The following is a 14,950-nucleotide window of genomic DNA, read 5'->3' on the forward strand; positions in this document are numbered from 1 at the left end:
GAATTGTATGTATCATGTATTCTTAATCACTCTCTTTGTCTTATTTTTGAAGGCAGCTTCTCTGAATGGTTTGGAGCTCACCCATAAGGGTAGATATGATGGAAAGGGGGTCTCAAGGACACTTACATTTTTACAACCCCAGTGATGAAGTTGACTTCAGGTATATATCACCATACCCAGCTTTAAAACATTTTGTTTAAATATTTAAATTTTGGAGATGTGTTTTTTTCTGTAAGTCTGTACACATAGATATACACAGGGATGTGGTTGCCCATGGAGGCATCAAAGCCACCTAGAGTCAGAGTTATAGGTAGTTAAGATATGCCTGGTGTAGGTTTGGGGAACTTAACATGGCACACCAAGCTTTTTGATGTGATGATTTATCTCTGGTCTTCATGCCTAATTACCATCATTTTAATAACTGAGACATCTTACCAGACATAAGAAATTATACTTTCTCACAATTATGAGAAAATAGTGCTAAAACTTGTCAAAGTATCCCATCATTTAAAATATATACAATTGCATTAATTACTTTAAAGTCCATACTATTTATATTTATTATACACATACAATATACACACACAAACACACACAAATACATATATGTATATATATATATATATTTATTATATGTATATATGCATATATATTATGTATGTACATGTATAATATCTATATATACATATATATATTGTCTATGATGAATATAGTTATTTCAGATCACATACACTATAAATTCAAAAAAGAATAATGTGAATGCTATTAACATGTCTGACCTAGCAGGCATCATAGGTAAATATCAAGGTAAGCTGTAAAATTTTGGATTCCTGGGATTGTTAGACAAGGAACTCTAGCTGTGTTACTCCTACATAGGAAGATGAGATATAATTGTATCCACAGAGTGTCAGGTATTCAGGTACAAGAAAAATCAAATTTAGTAGCTGGGGAGATGATTCAGTAGATAACCTATTTACATTGCAAGTGTTATAACTCAAGTTTGATTTCCCAGAAAAGTAATCTGGGTTCTCCTACATCAATTATCAAGCAATAAAATTTTTCACAGATATAGCCATAGGTAAATCTGATGATGGCAGTTCTTCAATTAATGTTACCAGATTCCAAGTAATTTTAGGTGTTTTCATGTTTGCAAGAAAACAACAGAAAAGCCACAGCACTGTTTTTTATTAAATATATACTAGTCTTCAACCATTAGAAGGCTGAAAACTCACAGGGTGGAATCACTGTTAAGTTAGAAAGGCACTATGCATTTACATGAGTAGCTGAGTTCATATGCACCAAGCAGTTTCTTTGGAGATTAAACTCTTCTGTCTAACATTCCATCTTGAAGCTCAGGAAGACATAGGTTATTTTTTAGGATGTAAAATAGCATATATTCTAAGTGTAATATATTCAAACCTTGTGATGCTTTGAATAATAATGTCCTCAACAGGCTGATATGTTTAAAAACTTAGGAGTGGCACTACTTGAGATTGATTAGTAAGTATGGCCTTGTTGGAGAAAGCATATCACTGGGGATAGTCTTTGAGATTTCAAAATCCCATCTCAGACCCAGTGGCTCTCTTTTCCTTCTGCTTGTGGATCCAAATAAAGAACTTCTCTACCATCACGTCTGCCTACATGCTGCCATGCTCAACACCAGGATAATGAACTAATCCTCTAAAACTGTAAGAAAGACCCTGTTACAGTAGGTGATTAATCCCACTCAAATAGCTCCAGTGTCAGCTACACAACTTCTTTGCTATCACTCTGGATTCCTGAATAAAAGATATACACACATGCAGCCTTATATTTAATATACCTTAATCAGTTCAATGGTTGGGCCACTCCCAAACATCCACGTGGCTAACACCTCCCTTCGATATTTCTGAGTTATTACTTACTAAAATCTATATTCCATTGTTGTTGCCCTAGACAGAGTGGTCATGGTGGGAGGGCTCTTTAGGGCCACTCTTCCCCAGCTCCTCCATTATCAATGTGCTCTCTCTTCTGCACTTTTCAGACCTAGACCTTACTCCTTTCCTGGCATGTCGATTCTAAGTCCTCCTTCCTCTCTCAGTCCCCTAAAGTCCCGCCTCTGTCACTCTGTACAGCTATTGGCCACTAGCAACTTTATTTAACAATTAAAACACAATGGAGGCAAGGACCCTCAGCATCTTACATGCAGATTTTTGTGCAATTTTGGGAACTCAATTAACATAATACAAGTGTTAGACCAAATCCACAACAAGACAAATGAAAAGATTTCTTTATAAGTGCTGCCTTATTCAAGGTATCTCTTCACTACGGGATACTCATTGAGATCATAAAATAGTGTTAGTGACCTCTCACATGTATTCATCTAAGTAAACCAGGTAAAATTTATTGGTTTACAAAGTATGATTGTGGTAGTGTCTTAATCACTGCTGTAGTATTACGAAGAGATTCATTGACTAAGGTAACTCTTGTAAAAGAAAACATTTGGTTAGAATTTTAAAGATTTAGTTCATTATCATCATAACAGGCTTGCATGGTGGATTGAAGCTAGGTGCTTGAGCTGTAATTTTGAACTACATCATGATCTTTTATCAGAAAGAGAAAGAGAGAGGCTATAGACTTGATTGGACCTACTTCCTCCTAGCAGGCCACAAGTCCTAATGTTTCTAATTCTATCAAAGAGTTCCTCTTCCTGGTGACAAATAATTAAAATTAAAGTCTACCACAATCCTACTTGCTGAACCATTAAGTTATGCTCATTGGCAATGCCCCATTCCACTTCCAGCCCCCCATATGTTTGTAGCCTAACCCAAAATTCAAAAATGCATTCAGCCCAACTTCAAAAGACTTTATAGTCTATCACAGAATCAACACTGTTTAAAATTTTGATATTAAATTCTCTTCTGATAATCAAGGCAATTTCTTAAATATACCTACTATAAAATCAAGATCAAAAAGCAGATTACATATTTCCAATATACAATGGCACAAGTATGCTAAAATTCCAAAAAAGGAGGAAAGGGAGAAGCATGAAATACTGGTTCAAAGGGAGACCTTAAACCAGCTAGGCAAAGTCCAAATCCTGAACCTCCATAACTGATTTCAAAGTGCTCTCTAGAAGTCCAACTCTTATCAGCTTTGTTAACTGAAACACACTTCTATCACTTGTGCTAGTACCACACCTGATATGAAACTTTCTTTGGCAGGAATCCTGTAAGTATTGCATTTCCAACATTCTGGAGCCTCCAATACAATCCAGACTTCACATTTGTAGTTCACCTAATGGCCTGTCTAGGCTTCCATGTGGAGACACAACTGACATATACCAGGCTTTGGTCTCTTTCCTTAGTCTTGGAAGGAAATTTCATGATGCCTCTCTTGTGTCCTTGATTCTAAGTCCATTAGACAATAGTTTTACTTAGAACTATACAAACATTTAAAAAATCTTACTTTTAATGTGTATGTCTATGTACTTGTTTGAGTGTATGTCCACCATATATATACAGGTACCCACTGATACCAAAATAAATCATCAGATATCATGGAAGTAGAGTTACTTGTGGTTGTGAGCCACTCTTTCAGTATTAACACCAAAGCCTGGATCTTTAGCAAGAGCAGTAAATCATAATCACTCAACCATCACTTTACCTTTTCATGCAGTTTATTTGTAACATTTTAAGTATTTTATTGGTATTAATTAATAATATAGAGTAGCATATTATTTAGTAACTTGACAAAAACAAGGAAAATTATGTTATAGAAATGAATTTAATTTGTTCTTCATGACAACATGAACCACTTGTAGCTGAAAGCACACCTTTAAGTTTCTAAAAGGAGTGGCCCTATCAGTAGTGCAGGTCTTTCTTGGCTGTCTGAACAGAAGGCAGTGATGCTAAATGTTTAATTAGTATAAGAAAGCAGAAAAACAAAGAAATAACAACAACAAAAACCCATTGCATGTGGAGTGATGGTATGACTTTCGAAGATATGGTTCCTCTTTCTAAAACTTTCACAACCTCCCTAAACACCACCACCAAGTAAGGACCCAATGATCAAGGTCATAAGAAGGTAGCTAATGATTTACTGTAGGTGCAAGAACAGAAGATAATATATTGACTTGCTTTATCTATTTAAATCTTCACTAATAACTTGGTCAAAAATTATGGTTTTTAACTTTCTATGAACCTGTTGAAGTAGTAACAAATAATGAATGTTTAGCTATGTAGTTACTCTTAATGAATATACATGATAACTTTCTCTGTTGTAAACTTCTTAATCAATTTATGATTTAAATTTATATGTAAACATGAGGTAAACTTTTTACCATGTGACAATGTATTTACTCTAAGAGGTATATAAGTGCTAACTAAGGACAAAGAGGCGGAGAACGTTTTAAACAGAACAAAAGAATGTTTTAGAGGGAAGAGCCTTTTTTTTTTTTTTCAGATACAAATAGCAAGAGGAATTTTAATGATCCAATGTATTGGGGTCATCCTGCACCCAAAAGAAAGGCAGCAACCCCAGGTAGCTCATTTGGTCAGTTTTTATACAGTTTAAGGTGTAGACTAGAGAAACAGTGACTAGGCACAGTATGATTGGCAGAACAGTGTGACTTTTAAACTCATTGGTCTTTAGAAAATGAGGTGGCAAGAACCTCCCTTGTCTTTAAGTAGCAAGGGTGCTCTGTGCCTTCCCCACTGCAGGTGGGTTCCCTCCCCTGTGGCCTAAGGAATGTATATTAGTCTATCCTTTCCTCCTTTGAGGAAGAAGGTTAATCCAGCAAGTATCTGCTGACTGAGAAATGTTAATTAGTCTCTCCCATCCAGCAAGTGTCCTATGACTTTTCCAAAGTTCCTGAGCTGACCTTTTCATTCCCCCATTCTTGTTCTTGCTTCAGTCTTGAAGCTATTGTGGACAGTTATGCAGCTCATATCCCTGGTCCTCTGTACTTAGCTCTTGATATCTTTGTCTCAGGACCATCAACTGCACTGCACCTATGCAATCTTTAATAAAATCAACTAAGCGAATTTAAAATGCAAGGGCCAAAAGTCAGAGGAAGGAACAAAATTATCAGGGGTTCTAACAATGTAGAAATCAAGGTAGTAAACCAAGGGGAGTTAGTTGTTAAACCAAGACTCAAAGTATCTTTGGGCTTGCTCCCTCTCTTTCTTAGCTAGTCCATCCTGTACCTTTGCCATTGAATCCTTACCTATCTTCCTCCCACCCCCTGAATGGTCTCCAGTATGTGCTTCTCCACTTTCTACACCCTTAGATAGCACAGAAAAAGTAGCTGCCTCCCAACCCCCCCCCCACATACACTGATGGGCCTGCTGCCATCTCAGGGGCACACATATATGGGGGTCTCTTGCAGGACACTTCTCAACTTTGGGTGTATACACCCAAGCCCCATCCTCTAAGGCTGCTTCTGGGACATGACATGGTTTAGATTCAAAAGTCCCTCATCCCAGACATTGGGGAAATCTCTGCCCAATGTCTGTACTGTGGGAATATCCATTATAGAAGACCTTTGTTAGACAACTTTCATTGAAAAGTCTTTAGAGAGAACTTTTTTAGAGAGAAATTAGAAATAAAGATTAAAATCACTTTTCAGAGTGTCCCTCTTTCTTTCCAGTGACTTCAATTAGCAGGCTGGAAGTTAGAGTTGCACAGTTCTGGAGGAGATAGAATAAAGGCTACTTTACTTAATCATCTTCTGTTTTATGATAAGGTGCTAAACACCAAAGACTACAGTTTTCTAGCTTCAGGGGAACTCAGATCCCCAGGTCAGCTGTCAAAGTGACTTAAAATTAAGGTAAGTAAATAGTTTGTTATTAAGCAACAACCCTAAATATCTCACAAGATGAAGTCTTACCCCACTGATGCTCTTCTCCCTCTACAACCTCAAGAGGAACCCAGAAGAAAGAAGAACAGCAGGGCTGGCTCCCTGCATTTCATGACTTGAAAAAGTTTTTTGACAACCAATCATTTCTAATCGGTGCTGTCCATATGTACATGGATGTAAAGCATCCACGGAAGCATCTGTCACCTGTCAGTGTAAATACCATCAACAACAAAGAGATTCTTCCAATCCAGCCTGCTAATTTCTCTTTAGTATAGGATATGAAATGGAAAGCATCTTTCCTTATCCATGTAGGCATGTTTTTGACCTCATTTTGCGAAAGTCTTATGTAGGTAACCATGATTGCTGTGAGTTCGTGAGTGTATTACATGTCCACAAGATAACATTCACAGTACTCTTCAACATTCTCTACTTCTTTTTTTTTCTTTTTTCTCTTTTGGTTTTTCGAGACAGGGTTTCTCTGTTTAGCCTTGGCTGTCCTGGAACTCACTCTGTAGACCAGGCTGGCCTCAAACTCAGAAATCCACCTGACACTGCCTCCCAAGTGCTGGGATTAAAAGCATGTGCCACCACTGCCCAGCCATTCTCTACTTCTTTTTTTTTTTTTTTTTTTTTAATTAGATATTTTATTTACATTTCAGATGGCATCCCCTATCCCCATTCTCCCCAATCCCCCTTAGGAAACCCCTATCCCATGCCCCCTTTTCCTTTTTGCATTTATACATTTTTTAAAAAAAAATAATGTTAATCAAAGGCTTTATAAGTTTGGAATTGTTCAATCAGAGGTGTAACCCACTGACCAACCTAGATATAACAACTATCTTTGACTGGTGGAGATACAAGAATATCTGCCTCCCTGTCTCCCCCCTCTTTCTCTCTTTCATCACCTAGCTTCTCCTCTCCTTCTTCTTCTCCTCTTCTTACTCCTTTTCTTCCTCTCAGTACTCCTCCTACCCTAGCTCCTCCTACACATCACCCTTCCTGTTAAAATGAAACTTTTCTCTCAAAATACAATTAGAGCATAATTATGCCAATTGTCATTCTCTACTTCTTATATTTGCTTTGTCTCTTCTAGCATATTTCCTGAGCCTTGATAAAAGGGGTGGGTATTCTAAATGTTTGAGTACTCAGCCTCTTGTTCCCAACATTTGACAACTACCTCTGCAGGGCTATGAAAATAAACAAATATTTAAAAGATATTTTGATAGCATGTCAATTGAAAAAATTGACAATAACATGTAATAACCTTAATGATTGCACAAACCAAAATTTTTTGAACAGTAGTGCCATACTAGGCATGGAGTTTCTTCCTATGATGTAAGTTTTAAATTCCATCAAAGAATAACAAGATTCTTATGCTACTATTTTACCAGAGGATGCATATTTCAAGCAAATCAGAATTTGACTTTGCTATATTCCTATTGCTGTGTCAAAAACCATGGCCAAAAGGAGCAAGGAAAGAAATGGGCTTATCTCAGTTTACATTTGATAGTCCATCATGAAAGAAAACCAAAACAGGTATTTGTAAGCAGGCACTTAATCAGATACTATGGAGAAAAATGTTTACTGGCTTTTACCTCCTAACTTGCTTACTTTTCTCTCATATAAACCCTAAAACAACTTTCCCAGGTTGACATTACCCATAGTAGATTATGTCCTTTCACTCCAATCATCAATAAAAATGTTCCATAGATGTGTCTGTAGGCCAGTATAATAATGGCATTTTCTCAGTTGAGATTTCCTCCTCTCGGATGACACTAGTTTGAGTAAAATTAACAAACAAATGAAACCCATCTGGAGCTAACACAGTATTGCAGTAGGCAGAATTCACCAATGTATGTAGATGACTAAGCACTCAATGGGACTTCAACATTTGTTCCCATGCCAACAAAGATGTGATGATAAAGAAACCACTAACTCTATCTCTGTATTCATTATCATTCAGTTCTGATGGTAATATGCTCCTACATAAATCATGCAAAATACATTTCTCTTTATGACTGTATTTAAACTTTATTCTTAAGTATCTTACCAACTCTTAGAATATCAAACCCTGGCAAATCATTTCCCCCTACTTCATTAACTGTATAGGCCATTATTTCTTTAGATAACATGGGTACCTACACTGTTCTTTTCTAAACAAGCTGCAGCTGTGTAAAACTCATAGCTCTAACCAAATTGATATTTGTAGTAAAACATGCTTTCAAATGATCAATGACAGAATTCTTGCTCATCAGCTACTTGGAAGCAACTATAAATAAAAACTACTGAAAAGAAGTTGTGTCAGGCTGTGGACAAAAACAACAACAACAAAAAAAAAAAACAAAAAATAAAACAAAAAGAAAAAAAAAACAAAAATAAACAACAACAAAAACCCAAAAAACAAACTTCTGGAAGTTGTCTGTATCTTTAGACTAATGGACCAATTGAAATGTCAGTACTTGGGAGAATTTCAAGGGTAATTATTTCCAAATGGGAGTAAATAACAAATTTAAACATTAACTAACTTAGAACTAAGGTCTATAAAAATCTATTAGAAATTATTAACTTAGCCAAGAACTAAGAAAGTTATGAGATAGCAACTTGATAAAATAGCTCTCTCTCACTTTAATCCTGCTTCTGATACATGCCCACCAATATAATTTAAACTTGCCTTGATTTATGGTATTGTTTGTTCTGTAAAACTATAAAATTTTCATGAAACTGCATCCATGTTGGAACATAGATTTTGAGGTAATGTACATCTGTACTTCTGGGCCATAGTCACTCATAATGACTACAGATTAAATTACATTTTTTTGTCCTTATTGTGAGAACTGTGTTTGAACATGAGTAGGTATGGTGCCCATCAAAGGACCTGAGTAACAATCCAGTTTGTCACTTAACGAATCAACTGAATTGGCACAAGATGCTAGCACAAGGCTCCCTTGTTGCCCACCATCCACCATTGCTTCCTTAAAAGAAAAATAGTGATATCTATTTGGGAGTTAAATCTTCCCTTTCTTTCATTGGCAGTCCATTTTATTTATTCTGAATGAGTTAAGAAGAATCCTACTTTGAGCGATACTATATTATCTGCTTTCAAAGGGTGTGGTTTAGGTATCTGGTTTGCATTGAAAGCATTTTGGTCTAGGCCTTTGGATAGATTTACTTGTTTTCATGTCTTTAATGGTAGTTTAGAACTAGGCTCGTTTGCCTGTTTTCATTATTTAGTTTGCTTTTGAAACTTTGAAGGCATTTTGATTTGGTTTGCTTGTCTTGGTTTTCATTGTCTTTGAAATGTTTTGGTTTATTATCATTTGGTCTTTTTTTTCCTGATATTCCTCCTCAAATATTTAGTTCTGTGTTTCTCCTATAATCTTTCCAAGACTTTAGCCTAGAAATTTTACAAAAACCTGGTAATACTTGCTCTCTCTCACTCAAAGGACAGAGGTGTCAGATTGTCATAGGGAAACCCAACAAACCTACCAGGTTGCTTGTTTAAAAGAAGTTGTATTATTGACTGACCCAGAAAGACAAATATGAGTAATAGGTTGCACACCTCCTTTAGGCTACTCAGTTTTGAATAAACATGCAGGATAACCAAAACCTACTGGGAGAAGACCTCTGAGAAAGTTGATCCCCAAAATAGCATAAAATAATTGATCAAAAACATATATTGTATTTGTATTCCCTTGTTAATAAAGGCAGGCAGGTACGTACATACACACATACATAATACACACACAAACACACACACACACACACACACACACACACACATATATATGACAGTGTTTCCAAAAGGAGAAAATGTTAGAGATAGATTGCAGTAGGTATTCAAACTAACTAACTGTGATAATTATTAACTTGAAAGTATTTACAAAAAAACCAGAAATCTAGAGATAATCATCTTAAAATTTGCATATCTTATTCACTCAAATTTTTTTATAGAAAGCTCACTTTAAATAAATTTTAAAATATCTGTTAACATCAACAAAAAATCTGACAAAAATGGTAATGCAAAATGAAAAAGACTGCCTGTAAATATGTAAGTTAAATTAGATTCAACAATAGTAATAATAATAACAATAATAATAATAAAGTTTTTTAATTCATTAAGAAACCAGCCTATTCCTAGGAACCCTATTGAATCTGTAGCCTAGTAAAGTTTCTGTTTACTATAAAACTTAAATTTCAGTTTCTCTTAGCTAAGCTAAACACTAACCTGGTTAATGTAGAGTGTACCCTAAACCTGTAAGGCTCGGGAAGCCCCCAAAGGGGACCCCACTCGAGTCACAGGATGGCGCGTACCTAAAGGACACACGAAAAACCAACTTGCTGCAAGAACAAGAGGTAGTTTAATGGTGGAAAGTTCCGGGCCGACACGTGTCTCAATGTAGGAGACAGGGGCATCGACCTCGTGGCTCCGGGGTTTAGGGTTAATATAAGCTCGGGGTGGGGAAAAGAAGAATCTTTCGCCGCGGGTGCACATTATTGGTTGTTTTCCAATTTTTGAACATCTGGCCAAACCAGTCCATGGAGGCGGGGAGCAGTTCCTGCAGGCGGATGTTTATCTCTTATCTTCATTCCTGGGATGACTCAGTAGCCCATTGTCCTGTAACTCTGCATTCTTTGTTTACGGATTAAGTGGCCTCCAGTTTGGCAAACCAGAGTGGCGACTTTAGATACTCAGGTTAGGGAGAAAGAATCTATAAGGCCCTTTTCTTTTACATATGTTTTTCATGGGACCCATAAAATTTTCTTTTAAACCAACACCTATTCTTGAAAATCCTCTACACCCAATGTTCTATGTCCTACTTTCCTTAATTGTCTCTTCTCCTTTCTGTAATGATACTTATCTGCAAAATCCTCCCTCCTATGTTTTTGCCCTATCTAAATGACTTGGGAAATTAGCTCTGAGCTGGTCTCAGGAGCCCCACCTTAGAGAGGAAACAGCCTCTGATTTGGATCTACACAATAATAAAGCATGTTTTAATTTGGTTATAATTTGAGGTGATGGTCTTTCTCCAGTCTGTGGAATTAACATGTATTAACTAAAGATAAAATCTAAAGTAACTCCCTATGCTTCTCTCTCTCTCCAAGGTTGCTTGTTTATTTTTGAATTATAGTTCTTCTTGAGCTCCTTTTTTTCCTTCTCATGCTACTTAAGATAAAACATCTTTTATAAAATACAATACACCTTTTATAATATAAAAGCTAGTCATAAAATCCTCAGGCTAAAAAGAAAACCAACTAACCAACCAACCAACCAACAAAAAAACAAACAAACACTCAGCTTGGCAATTATTGAGGCACATACAATTTAGGGAACTCCTCTAGGTTATGAGTCAAATGAAGTTAAGTATATAGAAAGTATTTGTCCCAATCTCACAACATTCCTAGCATATTTCTGATACTCATCTTCAAGTAGGTAAATTTATTTGTTATTTCCTGTTTCTTCCTTATTGTTTTTCTAATATGAAACACATTAAATAATTTAGTGCCATAACAATTTTATAAAGAAAAAAATTAGACATTTTTCCAGATCTATTCATAGTCTGCTCCTGAGTTAGAAATAATGCCACATGGCTTTTCTTTGAATGATCTTCATAAAATCTGATCCTCTTGCACTCTGCAACCAGTCTAACCATAACAAGGATTCTAAGAGACATTTGTACTTCTCAACATGATTATCAGACTACTAATACTATCAAATTGAAGGATAATGAGATTTTTTCCAGAAATCTTTTGTGGGGGAAAAAATAAGTACAGTAGGAGAGGGTAAACTTCTTGCCCTTACAAAAGTTTCAACTGACAGAAAAAGACTAAAACCCATGGAGTGAAAGGACAGTGATAGATATGGCCACACTGTTACCAGTACCGCTCAGATGAGCACAATTTTGGCCTTCTACTTAAATTTTGATTTTACTTCAGGATGCTGAAGACAAACTTGAGGGGTTTGCTGTGCCTTTGTCCCATGGTTTCTAATGTTACCATAATCGAATAAATCCTACTTTTAATTTGTTTTCTTCTATTGGCATCTTGAAAAAGTATGGCCATTTCCACCTCAGTTCCAGAGACCAAGACAGAAGAGAGAGGGGCAAACTTCACCTTCTAGTCTTTTGTGTTATTAGGCCTTTCTCACAACTTGAAGGAAACAAAATTTCTCCCTTTCTTTCTAAATTAGGTGCACCTATTGTGTCATATGTCTGATAATTGTTTTGACTTATCTTTTGTTGCTTTAATATGTTGTGTTTTGTCAAAGATTTAACAAATTGTTGTCACTTCAGTTCTTTTTAAACCTCATATTTTAATATGTGGTAAAAGTAATTTTTTTGGCAAATGCAGTTAAAAAGCACATGTATGTTCAAATTATGATATTATGATCATATATTAATAATGCACTATTTATAAATTTCAGTACTTTATACATTTTAACCATTAATAAGTCATTAGCAAATACTTCCTATTGGCTTTGTCTGAGAGACTGGGAATACCTTATTTACATGTGAGAGGGTCTGAAGTTCTGCTTTTACATGACTGATAGCCACAGACCTCTCAATGTGGACTGTGGGAGGACTGTAGCCATGTGAAAGAAGCCAGGGGCCCAGGAGCATGCCCAAACAACTACCATCCCTGAGGTTCACTAGGGTTTAAAGCTTGTGCTTCATGAGGTACCCAGCTGCCTCTCACAGCCCAGCACCCCACAGAAGAGAGAAAGGATTGAAGGAGTTGAAGGGGTTTGCAACCCCATAGGAAGAACAACAATATCAACCAATCAGATCCCCCAGAGCTCCCCAGTACTAAACCACCAACCAAAGAGTATACATGGAAGGACCCATGGCTCCAGCTGCATATGTAGCAGAGGATGGCCTTATACAACATCAATGGGAGGAGAGGCTCTTGGTCCTGTGAAGGCTCGATTCTCCAGTATAGGGGGATGCCAGGGTGGTGAGATGGGAGTGGGTAGGTAGGAGGGGGAGCACTCTCAGAAAAGCAGGGAAAGCGGGGATGGAATAGAGGGTTTGCGAAGGGGAAACCAGGAAAGCAGATAACATTTGAAATGTAAGTAAATAAAATATCCAATAAAAAAGAATCATTTAGAAAAAAGTTTTAACCATGTTCTATAAGAAAATCTTTATGTTGTTTCTTTTTCATAATGAGAACATTCATGATATTTTATACTTTAAGTGCTGATGTACTATCTAAAGTATTTTATACTACAGTTAGCTGAAATTAAAAACAAATGTATAGTATTTCAGTAACCTAAAAAAGGAAAACAAATAATACTATAGTAATTCCACTAAAAGTGCCATTTCTAACCATTTAAAAATAAGTAAAGTAGTTTATCAAATATAAATAGCTATATATGAAAGAGAAATATGTAGTCACTTATAAATTTTAAATAGCTTAGATAATTGTTGTATGTGTAATCTTCACTTTATTAGAACAAACTCTTCTTTATTAATTAAAATTAGTACTCTATGTCACATATAAATGTTATGTTACATACCAAGGGTATAAAAATATTCTGGATCATAATATATAATAGTTTTTGTATGATGCACAACTTTTTTTCTTAATGGCCTTTACTAGTTCATTCACTCCCTGAATATTTCTGCCCTGACCAATATACAAGCCTCAACTACATCACATCCTTGCAATTGTCTCTTCACTATAAGAGACTTTAATATTCAATATATGGTCCCTACATACATGAAATGATGTGATGCTTCATTAACAGGAAAAACTGTGACTGAAAATTTCTTCTGGGATGATCACTCCTGGTCCCATTCTGTATCTGAACTAACAGCATGTTACTCATAAATTGAACATTTCTTAAAAGTTCTTAAAGTAAAACTAACATCTCATGGTAATACATAAAAACTTCTTAAACTCTGGCAAAATTTTTCTTCCCCAATATTTTGATACCTTCATTAAATTTTATGTGAAATAGCTGGGATTTTTTGGGGGGGAGGAGGTTATCTTTGTTTTGAGGCAAAATCTCTCACTGGATGTTGCCGCCAGCAGCAACAGTGTTGAACCAGGTTCACCTGTAAGAGAGGCTGAGAATAGGGAAACGGGATGAAGATGAAGCCAAGATAAAGTTCTCTGATCAAGGCTCGAAGTTTAATAATTTGCTTTCACATATAAAGGGAAAGCCTCACCCACCAGAGTCTCTTCTCTATTCAGCCCAGGGGCTGGGCAAGGAGATGGCAGTCAGGAAGGTGTCAAGGCTAGCTCAGCAGGCAGTCCATTCTTCTTAGCTCAGGTAGCAGGCTCCAAGGCGCCAAGGCTGGCAATGCAATGCCTCTCCTAGGTCCTACTGTTGCTTGGTCTATTGTGGTAAATGACTTTGCAGGCCTGCTCAGGCCTGGGGGAAGGGCACAACTGGACTTGGGTTTAACCTATTCATCTAGACTGGCCAACCAGTGAGCACTCAGAGAGCCTCCTGTCTCTGAGTCCTCAGTATTATAATCACCAGTGAAGGTTATTGTAATTAGCTACAATTTTTAAATTCAATTTAGGTGTCCAGGTTTCTGCAGCAAGAACATTTACATACTGAGGCAGCCCACACACCCACAGCTTCCACAAGCTTTGTTTCATGGATATCAAACATAGTCATCACACTAGTGCCACTCCCTAGCGCCACACAAGAACCTTCCATACCCAATTGGCAGCTTACATTCTACGATCAGTAATAATCTTGCTTGTTCAGAGATGATCACCTCAGGAAAATGGAGCCTGATTAAAATCAAGTTGTTGTTTCTAAACTCATAATCAAACAATAAATATAAAAGAAACCTGCATGGAATATGAACTCTTTTTACCACAGAACATTTTGCTACACAGATTTGAACAGAATTGTTCTATCTGTGACTATGAAAATTGAAAGGCTTGTGGTTTTCTCCCTCCCATCCCCCACTCTTTCTCTCAAAGCAAGACATGGCGTGAGGTTTGTATCTGTTACCTTAGATGAGAGACATCAATTTGCAACTTCATTGGCTGCTAACCAGAGGCTACCAGGTCCTGATCTAAGGGTTTCTCCCTGTACCCATTTCATCTGTAGCCAAACTGACACTCACCAAGTTGAGTGTTAACCTCTCAGGC

This window comes from Arvicanthis niloticus, chromosome 10 (assembly GCF_011762505.2).
Source record: "Arvicanthis niloticus isolate mArvNil1 chromosome 10, mArvNil1.pat.X, whole genome shotgun sequence".
Taxonomy (NCBI): domain Eukaryota; kingdom Metazoa; phylum Chordata; class Mammalia; order Rodentia; family Muridae; genus Arvicanthis; species Arvicanthis niloticus.